This window comes from Muscardinus avellanarius (genome assembly GCF_963383645.1).
Source record: "Muscardinus avellanarius genome assembly, chromosome: 4".
Classification (NCBI taxonomy): Eukaryota; Metazoa; Chordata; class Mammalia; order Rodentia; family Gliridae; genus Muscardinus; species Muscardinus avellanarius.
The window spans coordinates 94,521,610-94,537,183 of NC_137789.1; positions in this window are offsets into that span (position 1 = coordinate 94,521,610).

The following is a 15,574-nucleotide window of genomic DNA, read 5'->3' on the forward strand; positions in this document are numbered from 1 at the left end:
TCAAGTCCCATTACACTGTTGCTGTTCTAAACACAAGGAATTCTTGGCACCTGAGTACAAAGAGGCAGAAACTTGTCATGTTTCAACAAATATACTTTATTGTACTGTATAATTTAAGGTATCATTTTATTCAGGTGACATTCAAACGCGTGAAAAACGGTTGCCTATGCCATAGCTATTAATGAAATCATTACGTACAAATGGTTACGCTTTACCAAGTCATTCATTAAAAGTAAATTAATGAGGGGGACGGCATTAAAATATTTCGCAATCATTACCGGGTCCAGCCTAACCCACTTTTATAAATATTCATCAACAAAAACCGTGCCTCAAGAACTCACCCAGTAAATTACATTCTCGTCTTGAAGTGTTTTGCTTCTATTAATGGCATCGGCCGTGGTACTTTCTTTGATTTGTTTTCTGGAACTTTGGGATATATTGTACAGAAATAATGACAAACTCTGAGTAATCGCTGATAATTAGGCCAAATCTATTATTCCCATGGTATTTACATTTTGATTACTATTTCCCCCCAAAGGCAACATCTTGAGTATATTCTAATGCAAGACAAAATAGTATCTGAGAGTCTCAGGCCTGGAAGGAAACTCTGAAACTAGCTGGTCCAGCCCTCACCTGCTGCTTAGATCCCCTGCCAACATCTCGGCCAGGAAGCCCTTTGGTCTCTGACTAACACACCTCCAGTGATGGGGAGCTCACTACTAATCCCAGCCATTCATTCCATTCGTAGGCACCTGTGATTGTCCTCTTTTCCCCTCAACTCTGCCACTGTCTAACTTTCCATGTGTATCCTAAGCCCTGTTCCTTGGGGTGGAAGTGAAAAATTCTTTACAAAAATGAGAAATTTGTCCTATAGATATTATCACATGCTTACCTTCCCCAAACTCTTCCATTGCTAGGCTCAATGTTAGATATTTGAAACTTTCTCCAGGAAAGTAATGTCTAGTCTCTCTACCTTCTTTTTCTTTCTTGCAGAGAAAGCCTTGCCACTAAGGCCCTGCATGATCTGGTCACTACCTACCTTTTCAGCTATATCTTCCCATCACCTACAATTTCCCTCTTCACTTTAATCCAGGTACTCCTGAACCATGGATGGTGTCTCTACCCAGACTGCATTAACTCAGTCTTTGTACAAGTTTTTACCTCAGCCTGAAATTCTCTTGCTCTCTTTATCTATTTGATGAACTCCTATGCATCCCGCAGAGCCCCTTCTCAGTAGTCATTCTCTCTGTGAAATCATCCTTGGCTAATTCCAACCCTTATCCAGAGAGAATTGATCACACCTTCTTCCTACACTACTTCCATTCCTTTTAAGTACTTAGTATCTTTCAAGGAAGTGTGAGAAAGAAGACAGGAGGGTTTCAGATTCACTTTTTTTGGCTTCAAAAAACACAGATTTATTACCTTGCAGATTTGTAGACTGAAAGTCCTTTCTGGCTCATAGCCGCCTTCCTTCATCATCAAAGCCAGCAATATCGGGCTGATTCCTCCCAGATTAGACTTTTGATGTATAATCTCCAATCTCTAGAGAGGGCAGACTTGTAGCCTCAGACAACACTCAAGTAGAGATGATGGTCCGTGTCGGCCACCTGCCCTGTCTACCACCAGCCCACAGTGGCTGGGGAGCACTGTGAAATCAAATTATTTTTGCAAAGAGCATAATTTTTATTGTGATGTTTCTCCAGGGCCAAACACACTCATTTGTGAAATGTAAATGCTTAATACCATCCATAATGTCTGTAACCTTGATTTGACATTTAAAAATGCAAATGGAGGTGTATTATGAGGAGTCGGCTCATGTGATTACTTATATATTTGAAGCCATTATAGGAGAACTGAAGCACAGTGGGCCTCTGTGAACGCCGGAATCCTGTTGGTGCACATGGTGCACACAGTGAGGACTTGCTCATCTGCTTGCCTTATTCTAGTTTACCAATATCACGCAGTAGTTTAGGAATGGACTCTGGAAAGAAACCATTTTACTGTCTTTTGGTCTCAGTGCAGCCCCTGGCCCAGAGACTGCCAACTCCCAGAGCTCTGCCAACACCTGCTGCAGCTCTGCTGATCACGTGGTCCAGGCCCTTGGTCTAGAAATCCTGCCTACACTGAGCATGCGCATCACCCCCCATGGCCTCTCCTGGACCTGGCAGCATCCATGTGCATGTCTGTGAACACACAGGCTGTTGTCAGCTAGCATTTCCCTCCCTTATACACAGAAACCATCAGATAAGGTGACTTCGGGTTCCTTCCTGCCCTTCCTTCCTGGCAGCATTCCACATGGTGAGCTGTGCCGCTGTCTACGTGCTGCTACGTAACGGCAGCACTTAGCTGTACCTTTGCAGAGCAACAGCCTCTTCAGGAACAAACCTCTTCCCCTCTTGTCTAGCAGGGTCTGAAAGAGAGCCCGGTTCTACTCCATGTAAATGGCTGATCCCACCTCTGACAGCAAGGGCACCAAGAACATCCCAGAGCTGAGGTTCCTCTAAGGAGGAGACAGACCACTTCAAGGCAGAATTTTTTTCCCTCCCTTTAATGAGCAGATATTCCCCAAAGACAGTTAACTTACTGTCCTTTCCTGGATGGGTTAGCCGATAAGGCCACGTGGTGTTTGGTAGAGTGGGGGAAAGAGAAGGAGAGGTTATGGGACTTACCCAGGGCCACACAGCTGAGGAATTTGAGGGCAACATTAGAGCAGAGAGTTAGCTTCCTGACTGCTCAGAGTCAAGGCTTCTTGGGCATTTCACAAAGCAGGTGTGTGTGTGTGTGTGTGTGTGTGTGTGTGTGTGTGTGTGTGTGTGTGTGTTAGGGGGACTTGCAGGCAGGGTGAGAAGGTAGGAATGCGCCTTTGCATTTGCAGGCTGATTGGTTCATTTCAAAGACAGTGCTTCACCTGGAGGCAGGTGCTTTGAGACCCAGAGAGAGACACTCCCTACTCCAGGTGGGATACAGAGAGACATGTGCTCTGATGCACAGAGATGACCACAGAGACAGCCAACACAGAAGGAATGTGAAGAGTGAGGCGAGTCACAGAGAGAGCCACTGGAGGCAGATGGGAGCAGTGCAAGGTGCCCTCAGTGATGTGAGTCAGAGACACAGGGAGGCACAGCTGAGTGAGGCACCTGCCTGGATGTGGGGGCCAGGGAAAGGCCATAGGGATGCATAGGGACCTGAGAAGGCCGAGATGCAGGAGGAACATAAACCCATAGATGTGGTGGAGGTCAGGGAAGGAGAAGGAGCCAGCTGCCCACACGCCCTGCTTCCAAGTACATGGACCAAAGAGAACCAAAAATATGGATGGTCCCTGATTTAGGGTGGTGTGAGTGACATACATTCAGGAGAAACCAGAGTCTGAATTTTGAACTTTTTGTATTTTGAACTAGGGATTGAACCCAGAGGCATTCTGCCTCTGAGCTACAGCCCCAGCCCTTTTTTTTAAATTTCAAAACAAGGTCTCCCCAAGTTGCTGAGGGTCTCACTAAGTTGCTGAGGCTAGCCTCAAACCTGCAATCTTCCTGTCTCAGCCTCCCAATTACTTGGATTGCAGGTATGTGCTACCACACCCAGCTGAATTTTGAATTTTGAACTTGTCCCAGGCTAGTGACGCATGGTAGGAGCCTCTCTCAAGATGCAAGGCCAGGGTAGTAAGCACCAGCTCCCAGCCAGCTCTGCGATCACACGTCTGATTGATAGCTGCAGAGTGTTGTGTTGCTAAGCAAGGATGTTCAGTAGGTTAGAATATTAGATGAAAATTTGACTTAAAATGTTTCAGTTGAGCACGGGTTTATCAGTACCTAACCTATTATGAGTAGAGAAGCATCAGTAGTTTGCTGGATGGAGTCTTAGCAGGTTCTAAGAGTCCCCTAAAGGTTAGCTGGTATTTGGCTTAGAAATTGAGGCCAAAGTCTGTGGTGGATGACAGGGTGGGTCCCGGGGTGAGGGCAGTACCTTCTCTTGGCACCCTCCCCCAGGCTCTGAGCCCAGCCCAAGGCTGGACAGTGGACAGGGCACACCCTGTACCCATCTGCTCCTGTCCACCTTATTGAGCCTCAGAGGTGGTGATGTACGCTATCAGGAAGGCCCCAGCCCTGCTCCCATCTGCCTACTCCTCTTGGCTTGGGGAGCAGGCCGCCTGCCCCGTTGCACCATTTCCTGGCGGCACAGCCTGCCGTCCTTCTGGCCTCTCCACAGCTCTGCTCAATAGGAGCTTCTGATGGGGAGGGACAGGGAGCTATATGTTTAAGAAAATACTGCATAGGCATAGACACCAGCCCCGGCATGCTACCCAGCAGCAATAGATGCAGTTTAGATAGCAGGCTCCAGGTAAATGTTCGTTTAAAGGTACAACATGTTTAAAAATGAACCTGAGCTGGTTTGGGCCTCAGTTTGCTGACTTGTAAATGGGTGTGTGTGGCCAGGAGAGCCTGGCAGCTCAGTCAGATTCAAAATCAGTTTAAACTAAGATAAATCCCCCACAGTTCTAGGAATTCCCCCAGACCAGGCATTAGGTCCGGGCCTTGCGACGTACACCCCATCATCTCTCCTTTCCTGGCACAGAACTGTCTTTAAATGCCCTGGTGAGTGAATGGGTTCTAACATTTCTATTCATATTACTCTGATTTATTGAGTGCTTGCTGTAGGCCAGGCCTTGGACTGAATATATGTATCACTGTATCTAAACCTGGCAATGACTCCAGGGGTAGGGACTCTTAAAATCCGTTGTATGCTTAGAAAATTGAAACCCATCGGAGCAGAGGAATTTCTCCAAGGTTACAACTGGGAAGGGATAGTGATGGTATTTGTACCCAGGTTGCCCAAATCTGGCTTTGAGATCTTGCATGTAACTTTTCATAAAGTGTATTTTGAATTTGCATGAAGTGTTTCATACTTTGTATAGGTTGAATATTCCTTACCTAAAATGCTAGGACCAGAAGTGATTTGTAGTTTAGAATTTTTTCAGATTTTGGAATATTTGCATGTATGTAATGAGATATCCTGGGCATGGGAACCAAGTATAAACACAAAATTCATTTATGTTGCCCATATACCTTAGACACATAGCCTGAACATAACTTTATACAATATTTTGTGTGTGTGTGTGGGGGGGGGCGTGTGCTGGGGATTGAACTCAGGGTCTCATGCATGCTAGATGAGCACTCTACCACTGATCTGTGTCCCCCAGCCCCTCTTTAAAAATTTTGAGATGGTCTCGCTAAATTGCTCAAGCTGGTCTCGAACTTGTAATCCTCCTGCCTCAGCCTCCTGTAGCTGGGATTACAGGTGTACACAACCACACCAGGCTGTTGCCTGTACTTTGGCTGTGGCCTGTCACATGAGGTTATGTGAAATTTGTGTGTATGTGTGTGGCATCATTTGATGCTCAAAAAATTTCAGATTGTGGAGCATTTCAGGGTTCTGGATTAGAAATGTTCAACCTGTATTTCATTTTCTTTACAAAACCATCAAATCCAAGGCCACCATCTCTGGCCTTGCTGTAGTAGCCTCCACATTGGTCTCCTTGCCTCCATTCCTGCCTCTTTAAATGACTTTCCATGCAGGAGGCAGAATGATATTTTTGAGTGCAAGTCTGATTAGATGGCTCCAGAAGAGAACCCCCAGGGTAAAAACAGAACCCTTGGATGCAGCCCCCAAGGTCTCCTGAAAATCACTTCATCTCTTAACCTTGATGCATCAGGGGGCAAGGAAATCAATGCAGTGGCTTGTGACCTGAATTTTCTTGCAAGAAAGAATAGGGTGAAATAGAAAAAAAAAAAAAAAAACTTTCAGAGCTGGTCAAATTATATGTGAAAAGATTAGCTTTGTTTCATCAATCTTTTAAAATTGATAAATGTAGGTTATTAGATATGTGGGCATCAGTATATATTCTATGTTTGGGAGTTGACTTGCAAAATGTGTTTTTTAGCCGGGCGTGGTGGCGCACGCTTGTAATCCCCGTGCTTGGGAGGTAGAGACAGGAGGATAGCGCAGGTTTGAAGCCAGCCGCGCGCGCTGGCTTAGGAGACCCTGTTTCCAAATAAAAACGTAAAAAAGGTCTGGGAGTGTAGCTTGGAGGTAGAAGGGCTTCCAGGAACCCCAGTACCACACACACACACAAAAAAAAAAAAAAAAAAGAAAGAAAGAAAGAAAGAAAGAAAGAAACAAACAAACAAAAAGAACAAAATGTGTTTTTTACTGTGAGGTGGAGTCAAAGACACAGGAGGCCAGTGATCTAGAAGCTCCTGGTCTAATTTCCTCTCACCCACAACTCAGTCTCTGTCCACACCTGGACAGCTTGAACCCCTTCAGCCTTTAGTCAAAGGCATAGGGCATTTGCTTGGGATGCTGTTGCCCCATTCTTCCAATCACAAACCAAGTAGCTCTGCCTCGGGGCGCCCTCCTTGGCCCTCCTCGGACACCACAGAGCTGCTTTTCTGCATCACGTCTGGACTACAGCAGGCTCTCAACAAACACTTGTACAGTATGAATCTTGAAGGGTGGAGTATTGCTGTGATCTTTGCAGATGAGGAAACTGAGGCTCGGCGGGGCCCTAGAGTGGTTAGCGAGTCTCTGCCAGGTGGCTCACCAGAAGCCTGTTCTGTGATGACCATGACGGTGTTATGTCCTGGTGTTATGACCCTGAGGTCTGCCCGGTGTGACTCCTCCACTATCCCCCCACCCATTCTCACCTTCCTGGTTGGGGGGCTTCGTGGCTGTGCACTCCCTGGGCTTCTTCATCCTCCAGCTGACTGAGCACCAGGCATGGGGTGGCTGGGGGAGGCACAACTCAGAAGGACAGCTACAATATTAGGAGTGAAAAAGATCAATTAAGCCCATCGAGCTGATTTGTGAAGCTGATTAAATTAGGAGCCCCCCTGGGGGCAGATTCTCTCTGAGGTTGACAGGACAGCTGCAGGCTGCCGGGCTACTGGGGACTCATCAGCCCCTGGAGAGCTGTGGGGCCACTTTGTGGCACTCTGTGCCTGGAGAGGGGAGAGGAAGTGGCGCATTTGGACCGCACTGGCAAAGCCCAACTCATTACCTGACATTTTCTCCAGGCTTCTCAAGGAATCCCCTAAAAGTATGCAGGAATGGGTGGGGGGCAGCAAGGGGGCTGGCCTGGCCTTAGAACAGAGGTCAAGTGGCCTATGCAGGGCCACCCAGCAGATAGGTGTAGGTGAGTGACAGAGCTGGGTAGGAACCCAGGACCTTCTTCTGTTCCCTGTGTATTCTGTCTTCTCCTCCCTCTGTCTCCACTTCTGGCCCCAGCATCCTGGTTGGTCTTATTGGAGAATGTGGGGACAAACACTGATCGACAGACCAGAACAAGCTTTATTTGGGGTAAAGTCTGGGGATGGGGACTGACCAGGAAGGAGAGTCCATGAGACTCAGGAGCCCCCTTTTTTACAGACTAGGGGCTTTTCATGGGGCAAGGAAGGGGGAGGGGGTTCAGGAGTAGTCATGTATGCTGCTGGTTGGTGGGCTAGTGACCAGGCTGTCTCAGAGTAGGGTAATGGTTGGGGGGCGTTCCTCTTTCTTTCAAGCCTTTCTTGGGTCCCTTTGTTCTGGGACTCCTCCAGCAAGACCTCATGGCCGGGCCTCACAGTGCCCACAAGGTCTGTGTCTTTATTTTTCCAGGTTCAGGGGTCCTGCTCCTGACTTGGTCTAATCAGATCATTTCCAGTCACCTGACCCCTCGGCCTCAGTGCTCCTTTACATTGACCGATTTTTACAGTTGTTCTGGCCAGAATTTCCTTGTCTTTCAGGATCGGTCCCCTCTCCTGGCCCCTGGGTGGGGGCTGGGGAGCAGGATTTAGACTAAGCTCTTGTGTGTAGGGACAATGGGTCGGGGGAGGTTGCAGAAATGAGGTCGGCTTCTCCAGCACTCAAAGGCTAGGCTAGAGTATGGAGTGCCTGAATCCTGGGCTGCACAGCGTGGTCATCCTCAAACCCCACCTTTAGTGACAGTGGAGGATGAGCAAAAACCCGGAGACCAGTGGCCACACAGTGTTGCATTTTTCCATGCAGGTGGCAATACTTGGAGCCACAGATGCCCAGAAAGAGGCCCAGATGCATAGATGGAGGGAGGGCTTCACAGTAGGTTGGCGTTGGGGTGGGTCAGGAGGACAACTGAGAGGCCAGCAGGGAAGAGAGGCTTTCAAGGTCCCTTAGCCCTTGGGGCTGGAGGGGCAACATTTGCCTTTTAGACAGAGCCTGTTTTCTTACACCCAGGTCCTTCTTCCTTAGAGCCAGTCTATGCCAAGTCTCTAATTAATTGAAAAATATACACAGAAGCAAAAACAGGCTTGGAGTCTGTGTGTGTGGCTGGAAGCAGAAGAATCAGGATTCACACCCAAGTCTGTGGACTTCTGAGCCTGGGAGCTCTCATGGGCAAATTGCCCAAACCTCAAGAGTTCTGGAAGTCTGGGGGAAGAACCGGGGGGGACCCACAGGCCTCTAGGGGTAGGAGAGGCTGGTGGCTAAGGGGTCAGGTTGGAAAATCGAATGGCATTTGTTCTCTTGGCTCCGTGACCTGCTTGCTCTCTGGTCTGGGCTAAGGTAATTTGTCTCATTGTGGTTTCATTCTCTCCTCTCTAAAACATGGATACTAGGAGTACCTGCCTCTTGGGGTTGTTGGGTATACATATAAATAACTTATATTAGTGCCTGCTGCTCCATAAGTGCTGGCATTTGTTGCTTGGGATGGAGCCTGGATGGAGCCCATTAGGCCAGGCCAATGAAGGACACAGCAGGGCCAAGACTCTAACCTAGTGCTCTCTGTTGACACTTCAGGTCTGTGCTCCTGGGTTAGTGGGGCCCTCCTACATCTGTCTACACAAAGCACCTTGCAGTAAGGGGTGAATCACAGTCTGGCTCTGCAGTTTAGTCCATGTAATGGGCTTGGAAACTGAGGCTCAGTCAGGTTGCTACAAATCTGCTCTGTGACTTAGGACATCTTAGTCATGGGTCCTTACTAGACCCAGATTCCTGAATCCTGGTCTGAGGTCTCCATGTTGCTCTGAAATTGCGATAATTTCTCCCAGGCAGACACCATCTTCATGGCAGAAACATTTCCCTGTAATCTTATTTGCAATCGCTAATGAGAAGCAGGGCTCTTCTCCATTTCTAAAACTCATCCTCATCTTTAATTTGTTTCCAGAGGCTGGGGCTGAGACTTCTGCCGACTCTGTGAAATATTGGCAATTATTTCTCAATTACTTCTCTTTGGAAAGCTTCTCTTGGAGATGGTGTTCTGGAAGTAGGAAGCAGCCAGGAGATTGAGGGTGATCTGGCGTGAACCTTGCTGAGAGGCACCGTTCTTGGTTGTCCTTGCTTCAACTAGTGGGCTTTGCGTGGTGACAGATGAATCTATCCATCCTCTTCTTTCTCACTTGGCCTCCAGCCCAACTGGGCTCCCCAGGCAAGGGTGGCTGCAGGTCTTGATACCCCAGAAACAGGGAGGGGAAGGAAGGGAAAGACCTTTACTGTAGCCTCAGGGAACAGCAACTCTGTCCCTATAGTGTGGGTTGCAGGTCTCAGGTCATTCTGGCCCTACAAAGCCAGTCCATTAATAAAGCCTTCTGGCCCTGCCTTCAGAATCCATCTGAATCTGACTGCTTCTCACTATATCCAGTTCACACCTTCTAGTCTAAGACAACATTACCACCTGCCTAGATTATTTCAACAACATGCTCCGTGATATTGCCGTTCCTACCCCTCTCAGTCTACACAGAAGCCAGGAGGATTGTTATGGATTACTTTTTAATGTAATTATCTGTCCCTTTTGCTATGCAGTTGACTCTTCCTATCTGTAAACTCTGCATCCACAGATTCAATTGATGAAGAATAAAAACAATTAAAAAATGGAAAAATTTGTGTCCGTCCTGAATGTGTACAGATTTTCTTCTTGTCATTATTCCTTAGACAATACAGCATAATGTCAATTTACACTGTATTAGGTATTATGAATAATCTAGAGATGATTTAAAGTGCATGGGAGGATGCATGTTGGTTATGCATGTTGGTTACATAGAGTGTTACATACATGTGTAAATACTGTTATCATTTTATATAAGAGACTTGAGCATCTGCAGTTTTGTATCCTTGGGAAGGAGTCCTAAGATCAATCCCCAGTGGATACCAAGGAACAACTGTACTACTTTGATTTTTTTTTTTTTTTGAGGGTCTGGGGATAGAACCCAGGGGCATTCTACCTCCAAGTTACACTCCAGCCCTATTTTTTAGTCTTTTTTTTTTTTTTTTGTGGTACTGGGGTTCCTGGAAACCCTTCTACCTCCGGGCTACACTCCCAGACATATTTTATATTTTTATTTGGAAACAGGGTCTCTTAAGCCAGCGAGGCTGGTTTCGAACCAGTGCGATCCTCCTGTCTCTGCCTCCCAAGCGTGGGGATTACAAGTGTGCGCCACCATGCCCGGCTTGCTTTGCCTTTTTTAAAGAGACTGCAATATACACCGTTAAGTTTTCATAGTCATTTCAGGGTTAATATGTTACTTCTTTTTAAGGTTGAAATCTCTTATAAACATTTGCCACACTACCCCAGCCTGCAAGCTCCACTTTCCATGTTTTATCTATTTATATTATAAACTCCACAAAACGATGTTATCATTTTTTTTTGCCTGAAGAGTTATATGCATAGTAAGGAAATTAAGACAGGAAGTAATCCTATAATCTTACATAGTTAAATAGATATTTACCATTTATGATGCTCTCTGTTCTTTTCTGAAGATCCAAATACCTCTCTTTTATCATTTCTCTTTAGTTTGAAGAACTTCCCTCAGTATTATTTATAGTTCAAGTCTTCTGGTGACAAATCTTCTACAGCTTCTTTTAAATGGAGATGTCTTTATTTTGCCTTCTTTATTAAAAAATATTTTCACTGGATTTGGAGTTCTGGGTGGCTTTACTTTTTTCCCTTCAGCCCTTGAAATGATGTGATTCAGTTTCTCCTGGTCTTCACATTCTCTGATGAGAAGCACATGGTTATTGGAATCCTTGTTCCTCTAAGATGTCTTTCTGTCCCCTGTGGCTGCTATAAGATTTTTTTCTATATTCTTTGATTTTTTTAGCAAGTTGAGTAAGCAAGTATATGCAAATGTATTTCTTTCACTGAATTTGGAAAGCGGGTCTTTTTTTTTTTGCCATTATTTCTTAAAAAATGTTCCCGCTCCCTGTTCTCTTCTTCCTCTCCTTTTCTTCTGGAGTTCCAATTATGCATGTTAGATCTTTGATATTTTATTATGCAGACCTGAGGCAATTCAACTCTGATTTTCTCTTCCTCTCTGTATGTTTTCCTTCTTCTTTCTCTCTCCTTTAGACTAATAGTTTCTTGCTATTCTACTTAAGTTTGTAGGCTCTGTTACCTGTCATTTAGTGATAGTTTAAAACATCCCCAATACTGTATTTATTTAGTGTTAGAATTTCCACTTGGTTCTTTTTCTACTTCTCTTCAGAAAGTTTCCATGTTTTCATTAAGACGGCATTTTCTTTTATCTTGTTGAGCATAGATAGACTGTTTTACAGGACTTGTTTGATAATTACAACTTCCAGGACATCACAAAGTTAGACTGTGTTGATTCTCTTTTTCCTTGAGAAAAGAGAATACTTTCCTGATGTGTTGATTTTGTATTATTTCCTGAAAATTAGAAATGTTATTTTGTGCAGGTTCTGGAATTTGTTACGTTCTTCCAAAGAGTGCTGATGTTGTTGTTTTAACAGACAGTCGGCTTGCAGTGGACCAGTCTCACAGCTCAGCTCCTGTAGTAGTGGGTCTAAGCTGTCTTACATCTTCTCTGTGAATGTAAAGTTTGAGAGTCACTCAGAGACTGACTACTAATAGAATTTGGAGCTGTTGCTTTCTTTCCCAGGACATTCCTCAAAAGTCTGTCCTTTTCTGATCACTTTCCAGTAGTTTTCTTCCATCTTATAACCAGAATTAACATGTGTTATCTGTGGAGGGCTGAGTGTTGAGCTATCACTCTATTACATTAGAAGAGGACCTCTCAGAGTGTTCTTTGAAAATCTTCCTAGACCATGTCAGTCATATCCTCACCCCCAAGAGCCCCAAAGCCCAATCCTGACAATGGCCTGTGAGGCCCTGAGTGATCCGGCTTCAGACTGTTTCTGACCTGCGTCCTTCTACCTCACCTGGCTCATGCCATTCCAGCCACACTGGTGGCCTCTGTCATTCCTCAAACATATCTGTCAGTATCACAAACTCCTGTGGGACCAGGAACTGGAGTGGAATGTGGAGGCAAATACACAAAAAGCTGTGTGCATGTATTTTTTTTTATCACATCGAACCTCACTATGATGTACAAACATTGAACCTCACTATGATGTACAATGACAATATACTAGTAAAATAATAATAAAAAATAATTTCACCCCAGCCAACATGTGTAGGAAGCCATGCTTTTCTTTTGGAAAGCAAATTAAAGGGAGATGGTACTGAAATAAAGAACTTCTATTTAGTAGTCTTAAAAAAAACCTCGAACAACAACAATGATGTAAAAAACATATCTGCTGGATATGCACTCTTGCAAGAGAGCTCCATGGCCTGCAAGACTGTGCCTCCTCAAAACCTACCTTTCCAGCTCACTGCCCCCTGCAGAAGGGTACAGCACACGAGGTGGGCAGTTTGCTCAGCCTTTTATCTCCTAATGCTAAAGCCACTAAATTGTTCTCCATTGGCTGGAGTATGGCTTTTACAATCTAATCTGGTTGGCTAGTTGTTGTTTTTTTTTTCTTTTCAGTACCGGGTATAGAACCCAGGGGCATTATACCTCCAAGCTACACCCCCAGCCCTATTTTTTTAGTCTTTTTTATTTTTGAAACATGGTCTCATTGAGTTTGGAAGGGCCTCACTAAGTAGCTGAGGCTGTCCTTGAACCAGGATCCTCCAGTCTCTGCCTCCTGAATGCTGGGATTACAAGTGTGGCCACCACGCCCAGAGGTTGGCTACTTTTTACTGAGCAGATTTTATAAGAAGAAAAACATGAAACCAGAACATCCAGGAGTGGAATATAGAGACACCTGTACAAAAGTTACACAATGGATACCTAAGTTACACAATGGAAGTCTGCCAGTTTCTATATGATCTGGTAACTTCCATAGAAAAGATTGCTTTCCTGTCTTACAACCACTAATAATACCATTCAGGCCCCACCTTCATGACCTCATCTATTCCTAATTACCTCCCAAAGACCCCACTTCCAAATACTACAAACTTATGGCTCTGAGGATTAAGTTTAGAACATATGCACTCAAACCATGCACACGGAACCAGTACAATACATGAACAGTTAGTTGCTGGGCCACCCACGAGCCAGGCATTGTGCTAGACACACAGGTTCTTCCTCTAGCAAACCTGCCTGGTTGCTTGCAATGACCTTTCCACTTATCTCTAGGCGGCCAGGGGTGAACTGGGATTCCAAACCTGGTTGGTGTGACCCTGTCCCTGAACCCAGCTGCCATACCACCTTGCTTCCCTGGCTACTGACATTCTGCAGGTCTGGGACATGGGCAACACACTCTGACAGACTAGGACTTAAATCCTGCCTCCTGCCAGCCCTTGTATGGCCCTTGAGCTAAGAGTGATTTTTTTTTTTTTTTTACATTTTTATGGGTTATTTAAGAAAACAAAAACAAAAATCAAAGATTATATGAGGTTGACAAACTTGGCGGGTAAAACCCAATATATATACGAAAAAGTCGGTGCCCTAGTCTGTGACTAGGATGCTGAGGTCCAAGGAAGGTCCCCATCCTCCACACCTGGCTGTCTCAGGGTCAGCAGTACAGTGGCTGCCGGACCGAAGCACTGACCGGGCAGTGGCGGCCATTTAAAAATCTGACCTACAAACCCTCTGCCACCACTTAAGCCACTGCTACAAAAAAGGTAGACTCCTATTCAAAAAGGATTTCCTATTCTTATTTACTTTTGTGGGGATCCCTTAGGGTTCCCCCACCCCTGACGGGTCAAGTGCACCCGTGTGTGTGGCAATGAACTTCGGCCTCTAACAAGATTCCCCTATGAACTGGAAAGCCCCAATGCCACACTAGGCACCTGGTTCTGAGTGTCAGGCCCTGTGCGCAGGAGAAGAAAGCGGCTCCCTTCTAACCTCACACAGCCCAGGCCGAGAAGAGCGAGTAGCCCCCAAACAGGAATCCAAGTTGAGATCCAGCTGGGAGAACTGGGGGAGGGACAGAGGCCGGCAGAAAACGTGCGGAGTGACGCCCGAGCCGCCTCCTGAAAACCCGGGCTGCAGGGCAGGACCCGGAGGGCGCGGAGGAGGCGGCCTGAGGGCGCAGCCCGTGCAGCCGACCGCCAAGGGCAGCGGCCTGGGCGCGGGGCTCTAGGTGTCAGCAGAGGCGCGGCGGTGGGGTCGGCCGGCCCGCCTCTCGGCTCGCGCGTCCATTGTCTGAGCCCGGCGCCGCCTTGGCAGCAGAAGGTGACATCTGGTGACTAATGGCCGCGGCTGCGCGCCGCGCTCCTCCCTCCCGCAGTGCCCGGGGCGCAGCTGCCGCGCTGCCCGCTCTGCTCTCCCCCTTCTCCTCTCCGCGCTGCTGGCGGGCGCGGTGGGGGGGCGCGGGGCCGGGGGATCAGAGCTCGGGTTTCCTCAGGGCCAAGGCCGCCGCCTCCAGCCAGCCAGCGGGTTCTGCCCAGCCCGGCCCCTTAGCGCGCTCGCGCATCCTCCTGCGCGCTCCCGCCGCCCCGCCCACCTGCAGGAGGAAAACAGCCATGCTCTCTGGCCTGCCTCATGGGTGCGTGCAAATACAAGCCTACACTGGAGCCACATGCACGTGCACTAACACACAGGTGCACGAGCCCAGGGTCACACGCTGGCACGCATTAGACACCTGTGCTCTTTCATGTATGTTTGCAGATGCACGCGCGAGGGCCATGCTTGCCCAGAGTCTTGCAAGATCACATGTGTTCACATAGGCACACACTTCACTGCTTACAGGCTCAAGCTGGGAACACCATTGAGTCTGTCTGTACACATTCACAGGCACAGCAGGCGCGAGGGAGGTGCCTAAGGACCTAAGTCAGATCCAGACATGATGTAGGCCATATTAGCTTCTCGCCATGTTTACACTAGTGATAAATTAGTTGCATTAAGAAATGAAAGACATTTATAAATCTGGAAATTTAACAAAAGATCTGTTTTTTTTTTTTTTTTTGTTGTTGTTTGTACAGGGTATTGAACCCAGGGACATTCTACCTTTAAGCTACACTCCAGACCTATTATTTTATTATTTTATTTTTATTTTGTATTTAATTATTTTTTTTGTGGTACTGGAGATTGAACCCAGAAGCATTCTACTTTTGACCTACATCCCCAGTTGGTTTCTTTCTTATTTGGGAGCAGAGTCTTGCTAGGCTGATAAGCGTTTCACTACTTGCTGAAGATGAACCTGTGATCCTCCTGTCTCAGCATTCCAAGTTTATAGGCATGTGCCACCATGCCTGGCTTTTTTTTTTTTTTTTTTAATTTTAAAACAGAGTCTCTGAAGTTGCTGAGGGTCTCACTAAATTGCT